Raw genomic sequence first — 17039 nt, forward strand, 5'->3', positions numbered from 1 at the left:
AGGCATGTGTAAAGTTGGAGATACTCAGGTGGAAAGTTAAGATTATTCATGTTTTGAATGGAATTTAGATTTAGCACCATGCTCATGAGTGATGTTCACCTTGATTGGTAATGCTTACACTGGAAGCCTCTCAACTTACCATCTCTCATGCTTTTGCACTGGCCACCTATAATGTGTGAGATTTATTGTTTTTCATAGATTAAGATTTATTTCTTTTATAGATTAAGATTTATTGCTTTCATATCTTTTCTAGTGTGAGAGGTTAAGAATGATTGTTTTTTTCTTTCATTTCATGTCATGTGGTTTTCATTATTCATTTCATAGGATCCTGATTTGATAATGCACACATGATCCCTTAGAGTAGATTTCATTTCATGCAATTTCAATTCCTTCAAGTGTGGTAGATTAAGATTTCATTCCTGCAAGTGTGGTAGATTCAGATTTCAATTCCTACAAGGGTGGTAGATTAAGATTTCAATTCTTGCAACTGTAATAGATTAAGATTTCAATTTTGTGCACTGTACTATAATTGTACTATAATTTATTTTTAATTGGTTGTTGAATTAGAATAGGTGAATTTGGTTTGCCATTATTTGGTTTTGTAGTTCGATTGATCTAAATTGAAAGATAATTTCTAGCATATACAGCGCACACACTCTTTGCAAGTTTTAAAAAACCCCCGGGTTGAAAATTAAAGGATAGGTAATTAATTTGCCTCAACATGGAGATCAACACATATCAATGCACAAACATCTTTAAGAGAGACAGATAAATTTGGAACTGTGGATGGAGCTTCAATTGTTTCTATAGGTATGAAGGGGCTAGTAGATGTCAAAGAGGCAGTGCCATTTACTCTTGCTAATAGGAATCACAATATTTCATTGGTAACCATTGGAAAATATATATCCCTTTATATAACAGGAATGCCAAAAGCATCTTCATGAAAATAACTTTTGGCATTTGATTCTGTTGATTTCCATAGGCAGGTTGGATTTCAAGATTTGGGAAGACCAATACTGAAGTATATTTCTCTTTCATCAACAATGATGTAAAATATGAGAAAACACAAAAACAATAATGTCATGCAGAGGACCCTATTGTGTCTCCAAGGATTTTAGAAGTAATACCCAGAAATGGGAATGTTGACAATCAAGCTCTAGGCCTGGTTGATGGTAGTGTGGTTATAGATAAATCTAAAGGGACCACAGAAAAGGATCATGACCATGATCTGAATTATGGGTATTCTGGTGGCAGAAATGAAGGTGAGAAATCATCACTGGTTGAGCCAAAAGGAAGTAACCCAAGTTCTAACAATACAAGAGATTCTATTGGCAATTTAATTGTTTCAAATCCTAATTCGGCTGATGTGAAGGGCAAACATAACTAAAGGTAAAGGCTGCAATGGAGAATGAAAGAGAAAGACTAGATTTTGTCTTGGTTTTCCCTTCAATTCTAGAGGTAATGAGACTAAATAAACTGGGTTCTTTTAGTATGTCTCAGTTGGGCCAATCCAAAAGCCATTTCTTTCAAATGTTTAAAAGAAAGAAGAATTCAATGGGCTTTGAGGAAAGCATGCTTAATCTTGTTAGGACCCTACCCAAAGTCCTCAAGTATTTTCCAAGTGACAAGGCTCATGATGCTAGAGCCTATATCATGAGTTTGTATTTTTGGTTGAGTGGATCCCCAAATAATATTAAAAAATTCTTTAAGATGATTGTTGGGTAGAATGTGTCTTCTTTCAATAAAATAGATTGAATTTTGTTGATCTAATCGTCTATTTGGACATAGGAATATGGCACCCTCTGCCTCCTTACATGTATGATGTTGTTAAAGAGTATTTGAATTGGTATGAAACCATAAAGGATGCAAATGAGAAAATCAAAAAACAAAAATGCATTAGTCGTTGGTATCACCTTGCAAAGAAGCCACATAATTACTAGTGATGATGGTCATTATGCGGTTGTTGTGATGGAATTGGAAAATAGAGGTGCAAAGGTTGTGCCAATATTTTTAGGTGGATTACATTTTTCCACCCCTGTGGAGCATTCCTTTTATGTTCCAATAACAAATAAATCTCTTGTAGATGTTTTCGTTTCCTTTCCCGGGTTTGCACTTGTGGGTGGACATGCTAGACAAGATCATCCTTGTGCTATACAATATTTGTCCAAGCTTGATGTTTGCTACATTGTGACCTTGTCACTAGTGTTCCAGACTATAGAGGAATGGCTTATCAGCACTTTAGGATTGTGTCCAATTCATGTTGCATTGTAGGTTGCTCTTCCTAAGCTTGATGGTGGTCTGGAGATGATTATTTTCTCAGGTCATGATGTAAGAATGAGTTAGTTTCATTATTTTTCAAAACATTGTTTCAACAAGTTCATCAATTAGATGATATGTTAACAATCTAATATATCAAAATTTTTTAACCTTGTTATGAAACTCTTATTATGATTAGATTGATGTCAAAATACCAAAATAGGGCTATGGTACCATACAAATATGTATGATAAAAGTTTCTCTCGAGCCATTGTAGGGTTATTCTGAAGTGGTTGTAAAAAATTGTTTCTAACTTCTTTATATTGATGTATAGGTAAGTCCCATCCACTTGTATCCCTGGATCATACATTTCCACTAGGATCATACAACCAAACCCCCTGATTACTCTAGATGACTTTAACAAGAACCACGGCCCCACTCATTCCTTTTTCCCTCGGCCATTAGACTCAAGTGACCTTGATTCCATTGGCTTCATTGTTAGATCTCTCTCCATCACTCTCTCTAGATGGAGTGGCTCTTGAGTTGCCACTTTTCGAGTCTTGGAAAAACTCACTTAGTATTTTGTATCACTGTACCCATGTCATGGTTTTATACATGTGTTCTGAGGCTGCATCAATATAAGTTTCTTTCTTTATATTATTTTCAACATTTTCCAGGAGATGCACTTGCTCCACCACATTGTGCTCTTACTGGTTGTATTATTCAGTCTTATTGGCCTACTTTTGTGGTCATTTGTTGGATATTAATAAAATTATTTTATCTTATCTAATCAAGATTTTTCTAACCTATGAGAATGCTTAACAGTGGCCTTAAGCTCATAAATTAAATGCAAGAAAAAAGGGAAATCTTGAGGAAGATGTAGGACATTGAGCAATAATAGATTAAACTGCTTCCTTTCCCTTCTTTCTATCCAAATTTTGTTTTTCTTCAAATACGATATTATTTTTAAAACATAGATGACTTTCCTTTTCCAAAATATCATCATTTAAAAAATTCAGTGCTTTATTTTTCTAACCATATAAAGCCCATGAAAATAGTTGTCACATGAGTTTCCTTTTCTTAGTGAAGAATAATAGAAGATACTCATTGAAATAGTTCTCACATAAGTGCTTCCTCGTGCTGGTTAAACATCTCCTAAAATAGTGGCCTTATTTTGGTTTGTTTGTTTTACTCTAATTTTAATATCATTTTGTTGCATTCAGGAAAAGGTATTTCCCTCATTTTTCTTGATTGATTGTTTTATAATGCTCATTTCTCTTTCTGATTTTCTTATGTAAATAGAGTTACATTTTAGGACTTTAAGGTGACCGCTTTCCATGTTTTCACAGGTTATAGAGTTAGGAGATTCAATAATGCATGGATTAGAAAGTCAGTGCACCTGTGTAGATATCATATTTGGCTGGCAGAGTCCAAAACTCTCTTTGAATATGAAAAGCTTCTGTAGTGCCCCTTTTACTAAAATGTCAACAATATGGTGGAATGGTGGGATGCAAGGGAAGTAATGTTCCATATATTAAATTTGATAGGTTCCCTTTGTCGTAACCCTTCTTTTGAAGCTACCATATTCAACCTTTTATTAAGGTGATGAAATTTAGTTGTACTTATTCGATGGTTATTATGGTCTCTAACTGGTGGTCTAGTTTTTTGAGACAATTATGTCTTCCAAAGCCCTAGGAATCTAAAGTGTATTAAAAAGGAAACGTCCTAAACTTGACCCAAGGTTTAATTTCTTAGTCAATGTAGAGAAAGGTTCCATGGGTTGAGGTTCCATGGGTTGAGGTGTGAATCCTGGAATGGTTATTGACAAGGAACCTTCTCCACATCACGCAACCATTGAAAATTCCTAAGTTGAGCTCAGGTGGCAACCATTTGATTCCTGCACTATTCTTAGAACTTAGAACATTTTGGTAAGAATTTGGTGATAATGTTTCTAATATAGGGGAGTTATTAACTTAGGAAAGAGGTTGTTGTCTGTGAATATCGGAGAAGGGAGCTGGAATTTTTGGAGAAGGCAATAAAGAGAAGTATTTGATAGTGTTTCCTCTATAATGCATCCACAAGTACCAAAATCATTTCAATAATTATGACATTTATTGATTCTGCAATGGATTATTTTTATTTACCCATATAGGGTGGAAATCCCTTAGATTTTACACTTGGTGAAACTTCTGCTATTGGTATTCATTTTCTCTCACCAACGGATCCATTCGTTGAGCATATTTTTACAAGGTTTAAATCCCTGATTATGTTCATAATTTTTTTATTTTTTATTTTTTTCATGTTTTATTCTTTTGTATAGTTATTTGAATGCTCTTTACTAGTTATTATAGGAGATCTCTCTCTCGAAAGTTCCAAACATGTGTTTATGATCCCAAAGGTTGAGAGTCTGTTTAACGATACCTTGATAATGAAGCTAAAGGCAGGATTGGTACAAATGACTTGGAAAATGTAGAATCTGGAGATGATTGTCGAAGGGTTGGGACTTTTTTGTTTAGGGAATGAAACTCAGGAGGTAGTTCGCTACTTGTGACAAGGGATACTGAAACTTCGGGGAGTGAATGCATTCAAATGGGATAGGCACCATAGGTGGATAGAAATCAGGTTGACCCTCATAGAATATCAGAGGAATCCAATGTTTTTCATATGATAATGAGAAATCAAGCTTATTCGAGAAGAAACAAGTCGAGATCAACACATATTAATGAACAAACATATTTAAGATAAATAGATAAATTTGGAACTGTGGATGGATATTCAACTATTTCTATAGGTACGAGGGGGCTGGTAGATGTCAAAGAGGCAAAGTCAGTTACTCTTGCTGATAGGAATCACAATATTTCATTGATAACCATTGCAAAATCCATATCCCTTTATAGAACTGGAATGCCAAAAGCATCTTCATGCAAAGAACATTTGGCATCTGATTCTGTTGAGTTGCACAGGCAGGTTGGATTTCAAGATTTGGGGAAGACCAATGCTGAAGGAAACTTCTCTTTCATCAAGGATGATGTAAAATATGAGAAAAAAAAAATGTCATGGAGAGGACCCTGTTGTGACTCCAAGGATTTTAGAAGCAGCGATCAAAAATAGAAATGTGGACAATCAAGATCTAGTCGTAGTTGATGGTAGTGTGGCTACAGATAAATATGAAGGTACCACAGTAAAGGATCATGACATTGATTCGAATGATGGGTATTATGGTGGAATAAATGAAGGTGAGAAATCGTCACTGGTTGAGCCAAAAGAAAGTAACCCAAGTTCTAACAATACAAGATATTTTTTTGGAAATTTAATTGTTTGAAATGCTAATTCAGCTCATATGAATGTGTTGGGAGAAGAATCCCCCCAAGGCAAGTTTTGGGGCTTAAAGCCCAAGTTTGTTTTGAATAAGTTTTGACTCCGCGATTTGTGGGCGTGGAGCGTGAAGTTGTAATTAAATCATACGGTTGTCCGCCCTTACTTTTGTAATGTAATGTTGGCTTGAGAGCTCTACCCATGTCCATCGACCATGGGATTGTATAAATAGAGTGAGGATCTGCATGTAAAGAGACAATCTAAGATAGAAGAATCTAAGAGATGATGAAGCATTGAGTCTAAAGTGTAAGGTCGAGTCTTTGGGTCATAGTGTAGGAGAAGGCTCTTAAGTGTGCAAAGGCCTAGTAGTCCACAACTGAGTGCGCAGACCCCTGCGGCCGAGTACGTAGGGCAGATTGAGTCTGTAACCGATTGAAGCATTAATGAAGAGAAGTTTTACATTATTTATGTGTGTCTTTTCCTAGTTTATGCATTGAAGTATATTGGGCATGAATTGCAAGTTTACTGTTTATTTTCTGCGCGAACTTATATGCATGTGTTGAATAAGTGAATATAAGATAAAGTATCTGTTTATGCGAAGATAACTAATTGTTATAAGAAGATAAGTAAGATCCGTGGTGTAACTTGGGGAAATAGCGCAGATCGATGCTTTAGCAGCACAAAAGCTCCTCAACCCCTGGTTAGGGCTGCACGAAGGCGAGTAGAACAAGGCGTGAAGGCCTCGTAGTTCAGGAAAGTGTGCGAAGTGACCTACACAAAGGTATTCACAGTTGGACTAAATCGACCCCTCAGACATCTCAAGGGTGTGGAAACTTGGTTCCAACATCCCCCCATACTACTTCGGGTGAGACCTCGGTCTGCGCTCCATGGGATGTTGCTGAAAGGGATAGTAGTACAGGGATTTGTTTGGCTAAACATCTCTGAACCTGGGTCAGGCCCCCTCAAGTCAACAAATGGTTACTTTGCCAGGATCAGAATCTGCATAGAGATGTTTGATGTCATATCATTGGAATCCAACTAAGAAAGAAATTGAAGGTCTGTTGGACAGGAGAATTCACAAGTTTGTGGCATAGGAGAACAAGAATCGATGACTATCAAAGGAAAAGCGGTTATACTGCTACCTGTACATAGAAATCCATGAAATTTTCTTTGCATCTTTCCCTACTAAGTTGTACGAGTGGATCGTGAAGCTAGCAGATAGCTAAGGAAGGTGGAAGCTCGACAATCTTATTATGTGGACCTAGAGTTGGTGCACATAATGGAAGCATCGGAGGATAAGATCACGTGCACTGTTGATCACTGGCTTGATCAGATTATAAGAGGATTTATTACTGAGTTCGCAGTAGATACTTTAGTTAGCTATAGCGAGGTAGAGCGATGCTTTCTCAAAGGATCGCGAGGTAAGTACGTAAAGTATCTGAATACTTGGATTAAAATGTTATTGTGTGAAAAGAGGGTTATGCAATTACCTTGATGTTTGAAGCCACGCGAAGTGGAAAAACCTACAGAAATAAAGGAAGTAAGGGACTAGAGAATAGCCCTTTGATTTCACCTCCGCGACGGGACAAGGAAGAGCTCGCGAAGGTCTCGCCACGAAGTACAATCAATTTGATAAGGTAGAGGATTTTGTGCATACCACCCCCACCCACAACACCACCAGCTTCATTGCCTTCACCTCCCGCTTCACCCGTACCACCTCCACCACCACCGTGAGTCAATATGGCAAGCGCGATAAAGTTGCCTGTGTTCAAGGGATTAGGAAATGAAGATCCAGACCAGTTTTAGTTCATGATAAGAGTCGTATGGGAAGCACAGGGAGTTACAGATGACAATATAAAGAAAGCAATGCTGGTTAGCACTCTGCAGGATCATGCGCTGACCTGGTATATTAAGCATTCTAATGACAATCCGAATGCAGGGATCACGGATATCCAAATTGCGCTGAACAAAAAATTTAGTAGGCCGAAGTCAGAGGTGCAATCGATCATTGGATTCAAAGAGATCACAATGCTACCAGGTGAGACTCCTTGGGAGTTGGATTAGAGACTAAAATGCACAATTCACAAAGCTAATATGACTTTGATGGATGGACAACACCGCGAATGGTTTGTAGCATCGCTAACGCCACATTTTAGGAACACAACAGAGGTTAACGACTCAGGCAGAGGCCTTGGAGATCGCAATGAGGCTGCATGAGACTGCAATACAGTATCCTAACTTGGGAGTTCAATAGATCCACGCGTAGTTGAAAAACTTATGCCTTGAGATGCAGAGTCTGAAACAAGATAGGATAGCCCGACTAGAAGTGCGCAAAGAGGGATGGTGCATTAAGTGTAAGGGTCAGGGTCATGACAAGGACCACTGCTTGGTGTTCGCAAATTACCTTGTGGGAGGAGGATCGATGCCATTAAGACCAGAGGCACAAGTAGGACCTAGCACGGTGCCTGCTTTGTGGTGCGCGATTTGTCAACTAAGAGGAAAACATGCTGCAGACAACTGCCATTTGTTACAGAAGTACAGACAAAATTCGCAACAGTTGTTCTGTAATTTTTGTAGATTAGTTGGACACGATGAGCGCACTTGTAGAAGCTATGAGTTGATGATGGATAGAACTCCCACCTACAGGGTTCAAGTCGAAACGCGGCCCCTTGACCATAACGCAAAAGTGGCGCGAACCGGATTTCAGGGGCGCGGGCGAGGATGAGATGGAGGAGGACCTATAAGAGGTCGCGAACAGATGATATGTTACAATTGCGGAGGGCCAAGACATTATGCCCATGATTGTACGAATCCAATGCATCCATCATGTCTGTATTGTACCTTGTTTGATCATGAGATGGAGGATTGTCCTACGCTGATAGCTAGGATGCGCAACAAGGGAGCGCTACAACCTCCCCCAACTCAGAACCTATAGATGATGAGGTCTGAGCCACACGAGGAAGATCCAAATGTGAACATTGTGCTCTGAAGTGGAATTATGACGGGAGATGATAAAGGCAAACAACCCGAAGATAGTACTTGGGTTCACAAGGCTCCGAGGAAAGAAGAAGAGTTTGATTTGGAGCATGCTAAACAAACCTTCATGGAAGCTAAGAAGAGTTTCACTGATGCCTCCACTTCAGGAAGATAATGTAGATCGAAGCCGGAAATGGACCCATCTATGCTTATGACATTCCTAGAAACATGCATGAAGCTACTGTGCGATAGTAAGGTTGTAAAGGGATTGCAAGAACTCATTGACAGATGCACTGGGACTGCTCAAGGAGAGCCATGCGTAGTCCGGAAGATTGGAAAGCATGCAACAAGGACAGGAAGAGAAATGAGGTTGACTGCAATGATGGGAGAATATGAGATGGAACAGGTAATTATGGATTTAGGATCAGACACGAACATTTTGCTGAAGCAGACATGGGAGCGCATGGGAAGGCCTACGCTACAATGGTCTCCTATCCAGCTGTGAATGGTGAACCAACAAAAGATAATACCTATGGGGAGGTTGCAGGGAATCACCATGGATATTGAAGGGGAAAGCACGCTAGCAGAATTTGAAGTGATAGAGATTGTCGATGACAACAATCCCTAACCGTTGCTCTTAGGAATCAATTGGGCCACTGGCATGAACGAGGTGTTTAATCTAAAGAAGCACAAGATGATTTTTGAGAAAAAGTCTCTATGTGTGGTCATACCTTTGGACCCTGCAGAAGGATCACACTACATGGAGCTCGTGCGCGACTATGAAAGCGACGATGATTTGGATTGCATCTACAAGACAACCGTGAAAGAGCAAGACTAGGTAAATCCCACCGCGGATGGACAAATCTCATGGGAGCACGAAAGATCCTATATGTCGCATTCAGATGAAGAGATAGAGTGATGGTAGAAATGGTTACACGAGGTAACCATGCTTAACTGTAACATGATGACAAGATCACTGCACTGTGTATCGACAAAAGTGACAATTTTGCCTACTTATGATGCATTAGGTGAGGTAGATGCTTTCCTGGACACATTTGAAAGGGAGGTGTTGAAAAAACAATGTTTTGAAGCTTTGAAGTGAGTACTGTGCACTACACCAGCGAGTGGTGGGGTACGCACCAAGGAGGCTTTGAGGACTGGTGCGAATGTAGGAGAATGATGCACATGCATTTTGGGAAGCCTAAAATGTGATTAACAGATAAATACAATGTATGGGATTGTCCGCGCATGCATCTGTTGAGGTGGGTACAGGGATATGGTAGACAACCTGCGCAGATGGACATGGACTTCGCGTTGGTGAACATGGTCAATAAGCATGTCTTGGGGAGGCAATTGCATGAACGGTCCCTCTAGTTGGAATGACAGAGTGTGGAAAGAACAAGTGTGCAGAAGGTTACTCATGTAGAAGCATTTAATGAAGTGTGCAAAGCACTAAACAATGTATATAATGCGCAGCGAAGTGATTGGGACCTGTGCGTAGCTGTAGTATTATGCACTTATAGGACAACATGCAAGAAACTGACAGGATAGACACCTTTCCGGCTGGTCTATGGAGTGGTAGTTGTAATGCCAATGGAGTATATCATGCTTAGTCTATGCATAGCAGTGCTCATAGGTATGACGGACCGTAGAGCCCTAAAGGAGAGGCTCGTGTAATTGGATCAACTCAAAGAGGAATGGCTTTTGGCTAGATTCCATCAGCAGGTACAAAAGCAGCGTGAAAAGGCTTGGCATGACCGACATATTAAGTTGCACACCTTCAAGGTGAACAATTCGGTGTTACTATTTGATAATAAGTTTGATAAATTCCTGGGAAAGTTCAGAATGCATTGGCTAGGATCGTATGTTATTAAGGACGTCATAGATGGAGGCGTGGTGCAGTTGGTAAAGCTAAATGGTGAACCTTTCCTAGTCAAAGTGAATGGCAGTCAACTGAAGCCATACACGGGTGGCCCAACTATCTGAATAGCCAATAGAAGAATAGTCTTAGCACTCCAGGTAGCTGGAAGGAGGCGTGGGACTATAAATAGCTACAGGGAACATAGGAGTAGATGTAGGGAAGTAGTTCAGATACCATAGTCTCCAAACAGTGCGTCCAAGAGATACAACAGGCAGTCGCTCAGTGCACTACCGACCTTGCAGCAGTTCAAGCAGAGTTGGGAGGTCTCCACGCGAAGATCTCTGTACCGATAGAGTACCTTGAGGGCGAGTCACGATGTTTGTGTTGGGGGCCTGTTGGGTGCGGGATTCCCCCAAGGCAACTTTTGGGGCTTAAAGCCCAAGTTTTGACTAAGTCTAATGTAAAGACTCCATGATTTGTGGGCGCGGAGCACGAAGTTGTAATTAAGTCATAGGGTTGTCTGCCCTTACTTTCTTAATGTAATGTTGGCTTGAGAGTTCTACCCATGGTCTGCTGACCATGGGATTGTATAAATAGAGCGACGCTCTAAGTTTAAAGAGACAATCTAAGGTAGAAGAATCTAAGAGATGATAAAGCATTGAGTTTAGAGTGTAAGGTCGACTCTTTGGGTCATAGAGTAGGAGAAGGCTCTGCAGCTGAGTACGCAGAGGCCTCATATTCTGCAACTGAATGCATGGACCCCTGCAGCTTAGTGTACATGGTAGGTTGAGTCTGTAACTGATTGAAGCATTAATAAAGAGAAGTTTTACATTATTTCTCTGTGTCTTTTCCTAGTTTATTCATTGAAGTATATTGGGTATGAATTGCAAGTTTAATGTTTATTTGTTGCGCGAACTTATATGAATGTGTTGAATAAGTGAATATAAGACGAAGTATCTATTTACACAAAGATAACTAATTGTTATATGAATATAAGTAAGATCCGCGGTGTAACTCGAGGAAATAACGCAGATCACTGCTTCAGCAGTGTGAAAGCTCCTCAGCCCATGGTTAGGACTGAATAAAGGCGAGTAGAACAGGGCGCGAAGGCCTCATAGGTCAGGAAAGTGCGTGAAGTGACCTGCGCGAAGGTATTCATAGCTGGACTAAATCGACCCCTCAGACATATCAAGGGTGCAGAATCTTGGTTCCAGCATTCCCCCATACTGCTTCGAGTGAGACCTCAATCTGCGCTCCGCGGGCTGTTTCTGAAAGGGCTAGTAGTACAGGGATTTGTTTGGCTAAATAAATATGAACCTGGGTCAGGCCCCCTCAAGCCTACAAAATGGAAAACATAACTAATGGTGAAGGTTGTAATGGAGTCTGAAGGAGAAGGACTAGATGTTGTCTTGGTTTTCCCTTCAATGTAATAAGTAATGCGACTAAATAAACTGAGTTCTTTTAGTATGTCTCAGTTTGACCAATCCAAAGTCCATTTCTTTTAAATTTTTAAAAGAAAGAAGAAGCCAGCGAGATTTGAGGAAAGCATGCTTAAGCTTGTTAGGACCTTGCCCAAAGTCCTCAAGTATTTGCCAAGTGAAAAGGCTTCAGATGCTAGAGATTATATCATGAGTTTGTCGTTTTGGTTTAGTGGATCCCCAAAGAATATTGAAAGCTTCTTTAATACTATTGTTGGGTTGTATGTGTCTTCTCTTAATAAAGCACAATTAGAGTCTATTGATCCAGTCATCTATTTGGACACAAGAATATGACACCCTCTACCTCCTTGCATGTATGATGATGTTAAAGAGTATTTGAATTGGTATGACACCAGAAAGGATGCAAATGAGAAACTCAAAAACACAAATGCACTAGTCATTGGTATCGCCTTGCAAAGAGTCCACATTATTACTGGTGTTGATGGTCATTATGTGGCTATTATGATGGAATTGGAAGCCAAAGGTGCAAATGTTGTGCCAATATTTTCATGTGGATTAGGTTTTTCCACCCCTGTGGAGCATTTATTGTATGATCCAATAACAAATAAATCTCTTTTATATGTTGTGGTTTCCTTGCCTAGGTTTTCACTTGTGGGTGGACCTGCTAGACAGGATCATCCTAGTGCTATACAAGCTTTGTCCAAGCTTGATGTTCGCTACATTGTGGCCTTGCCACTCCTGGTCCAGACTAGAGAGGAATGACTCATCAACACTTTGGCATTGAATCCAATTAAAGTTTTATTTCATTTTGCTCTTCATGAGCTTGATCTCTATTTGGAGATAATTGTTTTCTTGGGCCATGATGTAACAATGGGTATGTTTCATTGTTTTTCTAAAAAATGTTTCAAAAATTTCATCAATTAGATAATCTATTAACAATATAATCTGTCTAAAGTTGTTAACCTTGTTATGAAACTCTTATTATCATTACATCAATGTCATAATACAAAAACAGGGCCATGGTACCATATAAGTATGTAGGATCAAAGTTTCTCTTGAGCCATTGTAGGGTTGTTTTGAAGTGGCTGCAAAAAATTGTTTCTAACTTCTTTATATTGATGTATAGGAAATTCCCAAGTGTAGTGTTGTTTTAATCAATCCCAATTGACCAAGAAAGAAATAATTAATTGTCAACCCAGGGTAGGTCTTATTGTTTCAATGGAGTTTGCACTATCTGTGCCAAAACCCTACATCCAATAATGAAAAATATAAAGAAACAGTAAAGAACATTGTTGAATCAATTTCAAAAATTAAATCATTCATGCAGAAATTAAAACACCCCATAGAATTGAAATCACACTTCACAATTACTAGATCAAGGGTGCGCCACACGTTAAACTAATGACTACACCAGATGGTCAACTACCACTCTATTTAATCAAACTAGTGTAACATCATAATATAATCTGGAACTGAAGCATATGTATTCTACAATTTATACAACAACAACAACAGAAAATCATACAACAATAAAAGAAATAATAATATAGAACTACTTCTACCGTTGTATCCCCTGCTAAGGAGGAGGGCCCTTCCTCTCTAACAGGGGCACAAGAATAAACACAAGATTAGTTAAAAAATCAGATAAGGAACAGTAACACATCACCATAGTCCCTTCAATATTAAAAATAATTAAAATTTACAAGATCAAAGTAACAATGCTTTCTCTATGTCATCCTCGTACATGAGAAATCAAGTTTATTTTATAATTATTACATACCCAAAATCATGAATAAATCAGTCATGAGAATCTCACGATTCTCATGCTGATCATAAAAGTAGAAATCATTGTAACCTATTTCTAAACACAAATTCTATTAAGATACATTAGTTAAGATCACAACAGTTTGGATATGTTACTTCTAAATAAAAAATCCATAACTTCCGACAGCTATTGTGTGGAATAGTATCCACGACTTTGCCAGCTACGGTGCAACAACATCCTACTATCAAATGACGGTTTGGGATGTAACAACAATCACTGGGTCACATCATCCTTGGTGTAAAAACGGTCACATTTAACAACACGTGGTGTAAGATCAACACCTGTAGAAACATACAGTGTGTAACAACAATCTGTAACAACATACAGGGTGTAACAACAATATTCTCTACCTCGCTCTGAAATTGATTAGCACAACTTGTTCACTCCATAACCTTGTCCTTGCAAGCAACACCTAAAAAAGATAAGAGGACCCAAAATACTTCTCCAATGCTTACCCCAGTTAGCCACAAAAATGAATATTGTATCCTAATATTCCGCAAAACATGGCAAAATAACATGACAATGAAATAGGCTAAATAAATGACAAAAACGGTGATTAAAATGTGAAGTTTCATTGGCCTAGAGGGAAAGAGGATTAAGATTGGGGAAAGAAAGTGTAGGAAACATGTATACAAACCACACCCAAAATCTCCTCCCAAATGAAGCAATTGCATGTCCCCATGTAGAACCTCAACTCCTCCTACTATACACCCAATGCAAGTCTATAAAATTATAGGCACCAGCAGTGTCTTCACCAGGAGCCCTATACCCCTGAGTAGCCATCAACTGTCACAGCCAAGATTCTTCTTCATAGTCGCACAAGTGGTAATCTGACTGGTATTCTTCTACTGGTAACCAAATCAAAGGAAATTTGAATCTAAGTCTGATCCAGAATGCTCCCAATGTCTACACTACTTGGGCATATTCAGGTACCCATGTAACAATAGCCACGAAATTCTTGTACTCAAAAGGATCTCCTTCTTGCAACTTAGCACTACAGGCCTCGGTGTGCTTAAGGCACCCTGCTAGCGCTCGACTTTTCATTTGTGCATACAAATTGAGGCAAATCCCCACAATCCTCTTTCTATAAGTGGCTGATTGTTCCCTGACCCCTGGGGTACTCAGGAACAACTTAAACTCACATCTTAGTTCATAAACCATTCCTGGTTCTGCTCTGACCCATAATCCTGCCCTTTCTTCATTGGTCTCGGCTGATTTCATGGCCAGATGCCATTCCATTTGGTTTCTCATAAACGAAAGGAAGGCCCACAACTACAAATCTCCCATATAGGAAAAAACACTTTTTTCCATCTTTGTGCTGGCATATTCACACATTATGTTATGAAAAAATAGCTTACGAAGTAAGATATGTTCTTCAAAATCACAAGTACAAAAAATTTCAATAAAAGTATGGGTAGAAGAACCCAACTAAGGAATGTTCTCAAAGACTTATTTCAACTGAAACAAATAATAATGTTCCCAGAGGAACACTGGATACGATGGGGAAGGCCGCCTACATCCTAGCAAGTCCAAGGCAAGCTCACAAAGCTTTGTCTTATCATTTGTTAGATCCAAAACCTATCACTATAACAATTTCAGTTGTTCATCCTTTTTCTTCATAGCTTCCTTATGTCTCCGTGCTTCACATTCTCTCTCCCACTTTTCATTTAAGCATTTCTCCTTGAGTGAATCCATCATCTTTTTGTGTGCCTTGAGGGAGAGCATTCCCTCTTATAGGGAGAGCGCTTGCTACTTCCATTTCTGTAATTGTGGTATCAACAACATTCTTTCAAAAAACCATCCTTCATTAGCTCCCGGTGTTCTCCCACATGCACTAACAATCGAAGGTGTAGCAGCCTCCTCAGGGTGAAATTTCTCCATTTCGACTGATGTTTCTTGTGTAATATCAGCGTCATTAATGGGCTTTTGTGTAACAGTTTCTTTTTTTCCTTGATCATCTTCCGCTTCTATTGTTGCTTCTTGTGTAATAGCAATGTCATCCATAGGTTCTTGTGTATCATTTTTCCCTTGGTAAACTTATGTTTCCACTGCTGGTTCTTGTGTAATAGCAGCATCAACCATAGGTTCATGGATATCAGCTTCTTCTTCTTTCCCTTGGTTGGATTCTGTTTCCACTGCTAGTTCTTGTGTAACAATAGTGTCAACCAAGGGTTCCTGTGTTTCAACTACCAAATTACTTTCTATGGAATGCTCCATCTCAGCTGCTGGTTCTTGTGTAACAGCAACATCTTCAATGAGTTTTTGTGCATCAACTTGTTATAGACATTTTCGGCTACTGCAACCCCAATCGTACATGTCCATAAACCAAGAGCTCGTAAATCCCTAAAAGTGTTGCTTCACACCCTAAAGGAACAGGGTCAGCTGATTACATCATCTCCCAGAAGTTCTCCACAGAAACCTGCTCAGAACTGGTCAAAACTGGACCATACAGACTGCCCCATGTAGAGGGTGTGATGCATCTCACCTACTCAGTGTAAAGGGTGCGATGCATACTAGAAATCCCTTCTGTAGGGTGCGATGGGCGAGATTAGACAAATGGCAGAGACAGTTTGCAAGGTGGATCGTCATGGAATCTTCCAGAAACTTCTCTTGTGAGACTTGCCTCTCTGAATTTCCTCAGGGATGAGTAAGAGATCATCAATCTCCAAGTGGAATCAAGAACTATCAGAGAGAGGACACTAATCAAAATCCCAGAAGTTGACTCACCCCCCTGCAATCATCTATATATGGATCACTCATCCCAGAGATCCAGAGGCTGGAATTTTGTATCTTGTAAGGAAGTGTTGTTGGTTTCTTAGTGGAATATCATAGTGTTGGGTGATCTAAGCTTTTCATGAGGTGAAGAATGGCTTTCATGCTGGGAGGATGACGTTGGTTCAGATCAATGGGTTGTAATCATCTCTTCTAATCTTTACATCAATAAAGCTATTCAAGTTTTCCTCCACATTCTTATATGTCTGATTGTATATGCATTTGTGTGGTCAATATATATCTGGTCCTATATTGTTTATGATTATAGATTCTTGCACTTTGAAGGTATTATGCTGCTTTGACTTTGCAAGTACTCTTTGAAGCGGAGTGGTCAAGGGAGAAGCGGCGAAGACCTATCGGTGAGGAGAAGGGACAAGCAAAGAACTGAGTGAAAGATCAAGGTTGGTATTCTTTGATCCTCTCCTATATACTTCTCATAAAGGAAAACGAAAGTAACTTTAATCTGTTTGTTTCTAAGATAGCTACCCGTCTTAGTGGGACTAGCAGCTCTACATAGACACTAGATTTCCTGATAACAAAATGGCGACTCCCCTAGGGAGCGAATAGATTGTTTGCTTGTCTATATTTGTTTGCT

General features: G+C 39.3%; 1 pseudogene; it reads left to right on the plus strand.

The window, feature by feature from the left end:
* The first annotated feature begins 11769 nt into the window (after positions 1–11769).
* LOC149182743 (magnesium-chelatase subunit ChlH, chloroplastic-like) overlaps positions 11770–17039 on the plus strand; it is a 30006-nt pseudogene continuing 24736 nt past the window's right edge.

This window comes from Pinus tabuliformis, chromosome 3_2 (genome assembly GCF_031772625.1).
Source record: "Pinus tabuliformis cultivar Carrire ecotype Pingquan chromosome 3_2, CPIR1, whole genome shotgun sequence".
In the NCBI taxonomy this organism is placed as follows: domain Eukaryota; kingdom Viridiplantae; phylum Streptophyta; class Pinopsida; order Pinales; family Pinaceae; genus Pinus; species Pinus tabuliformis.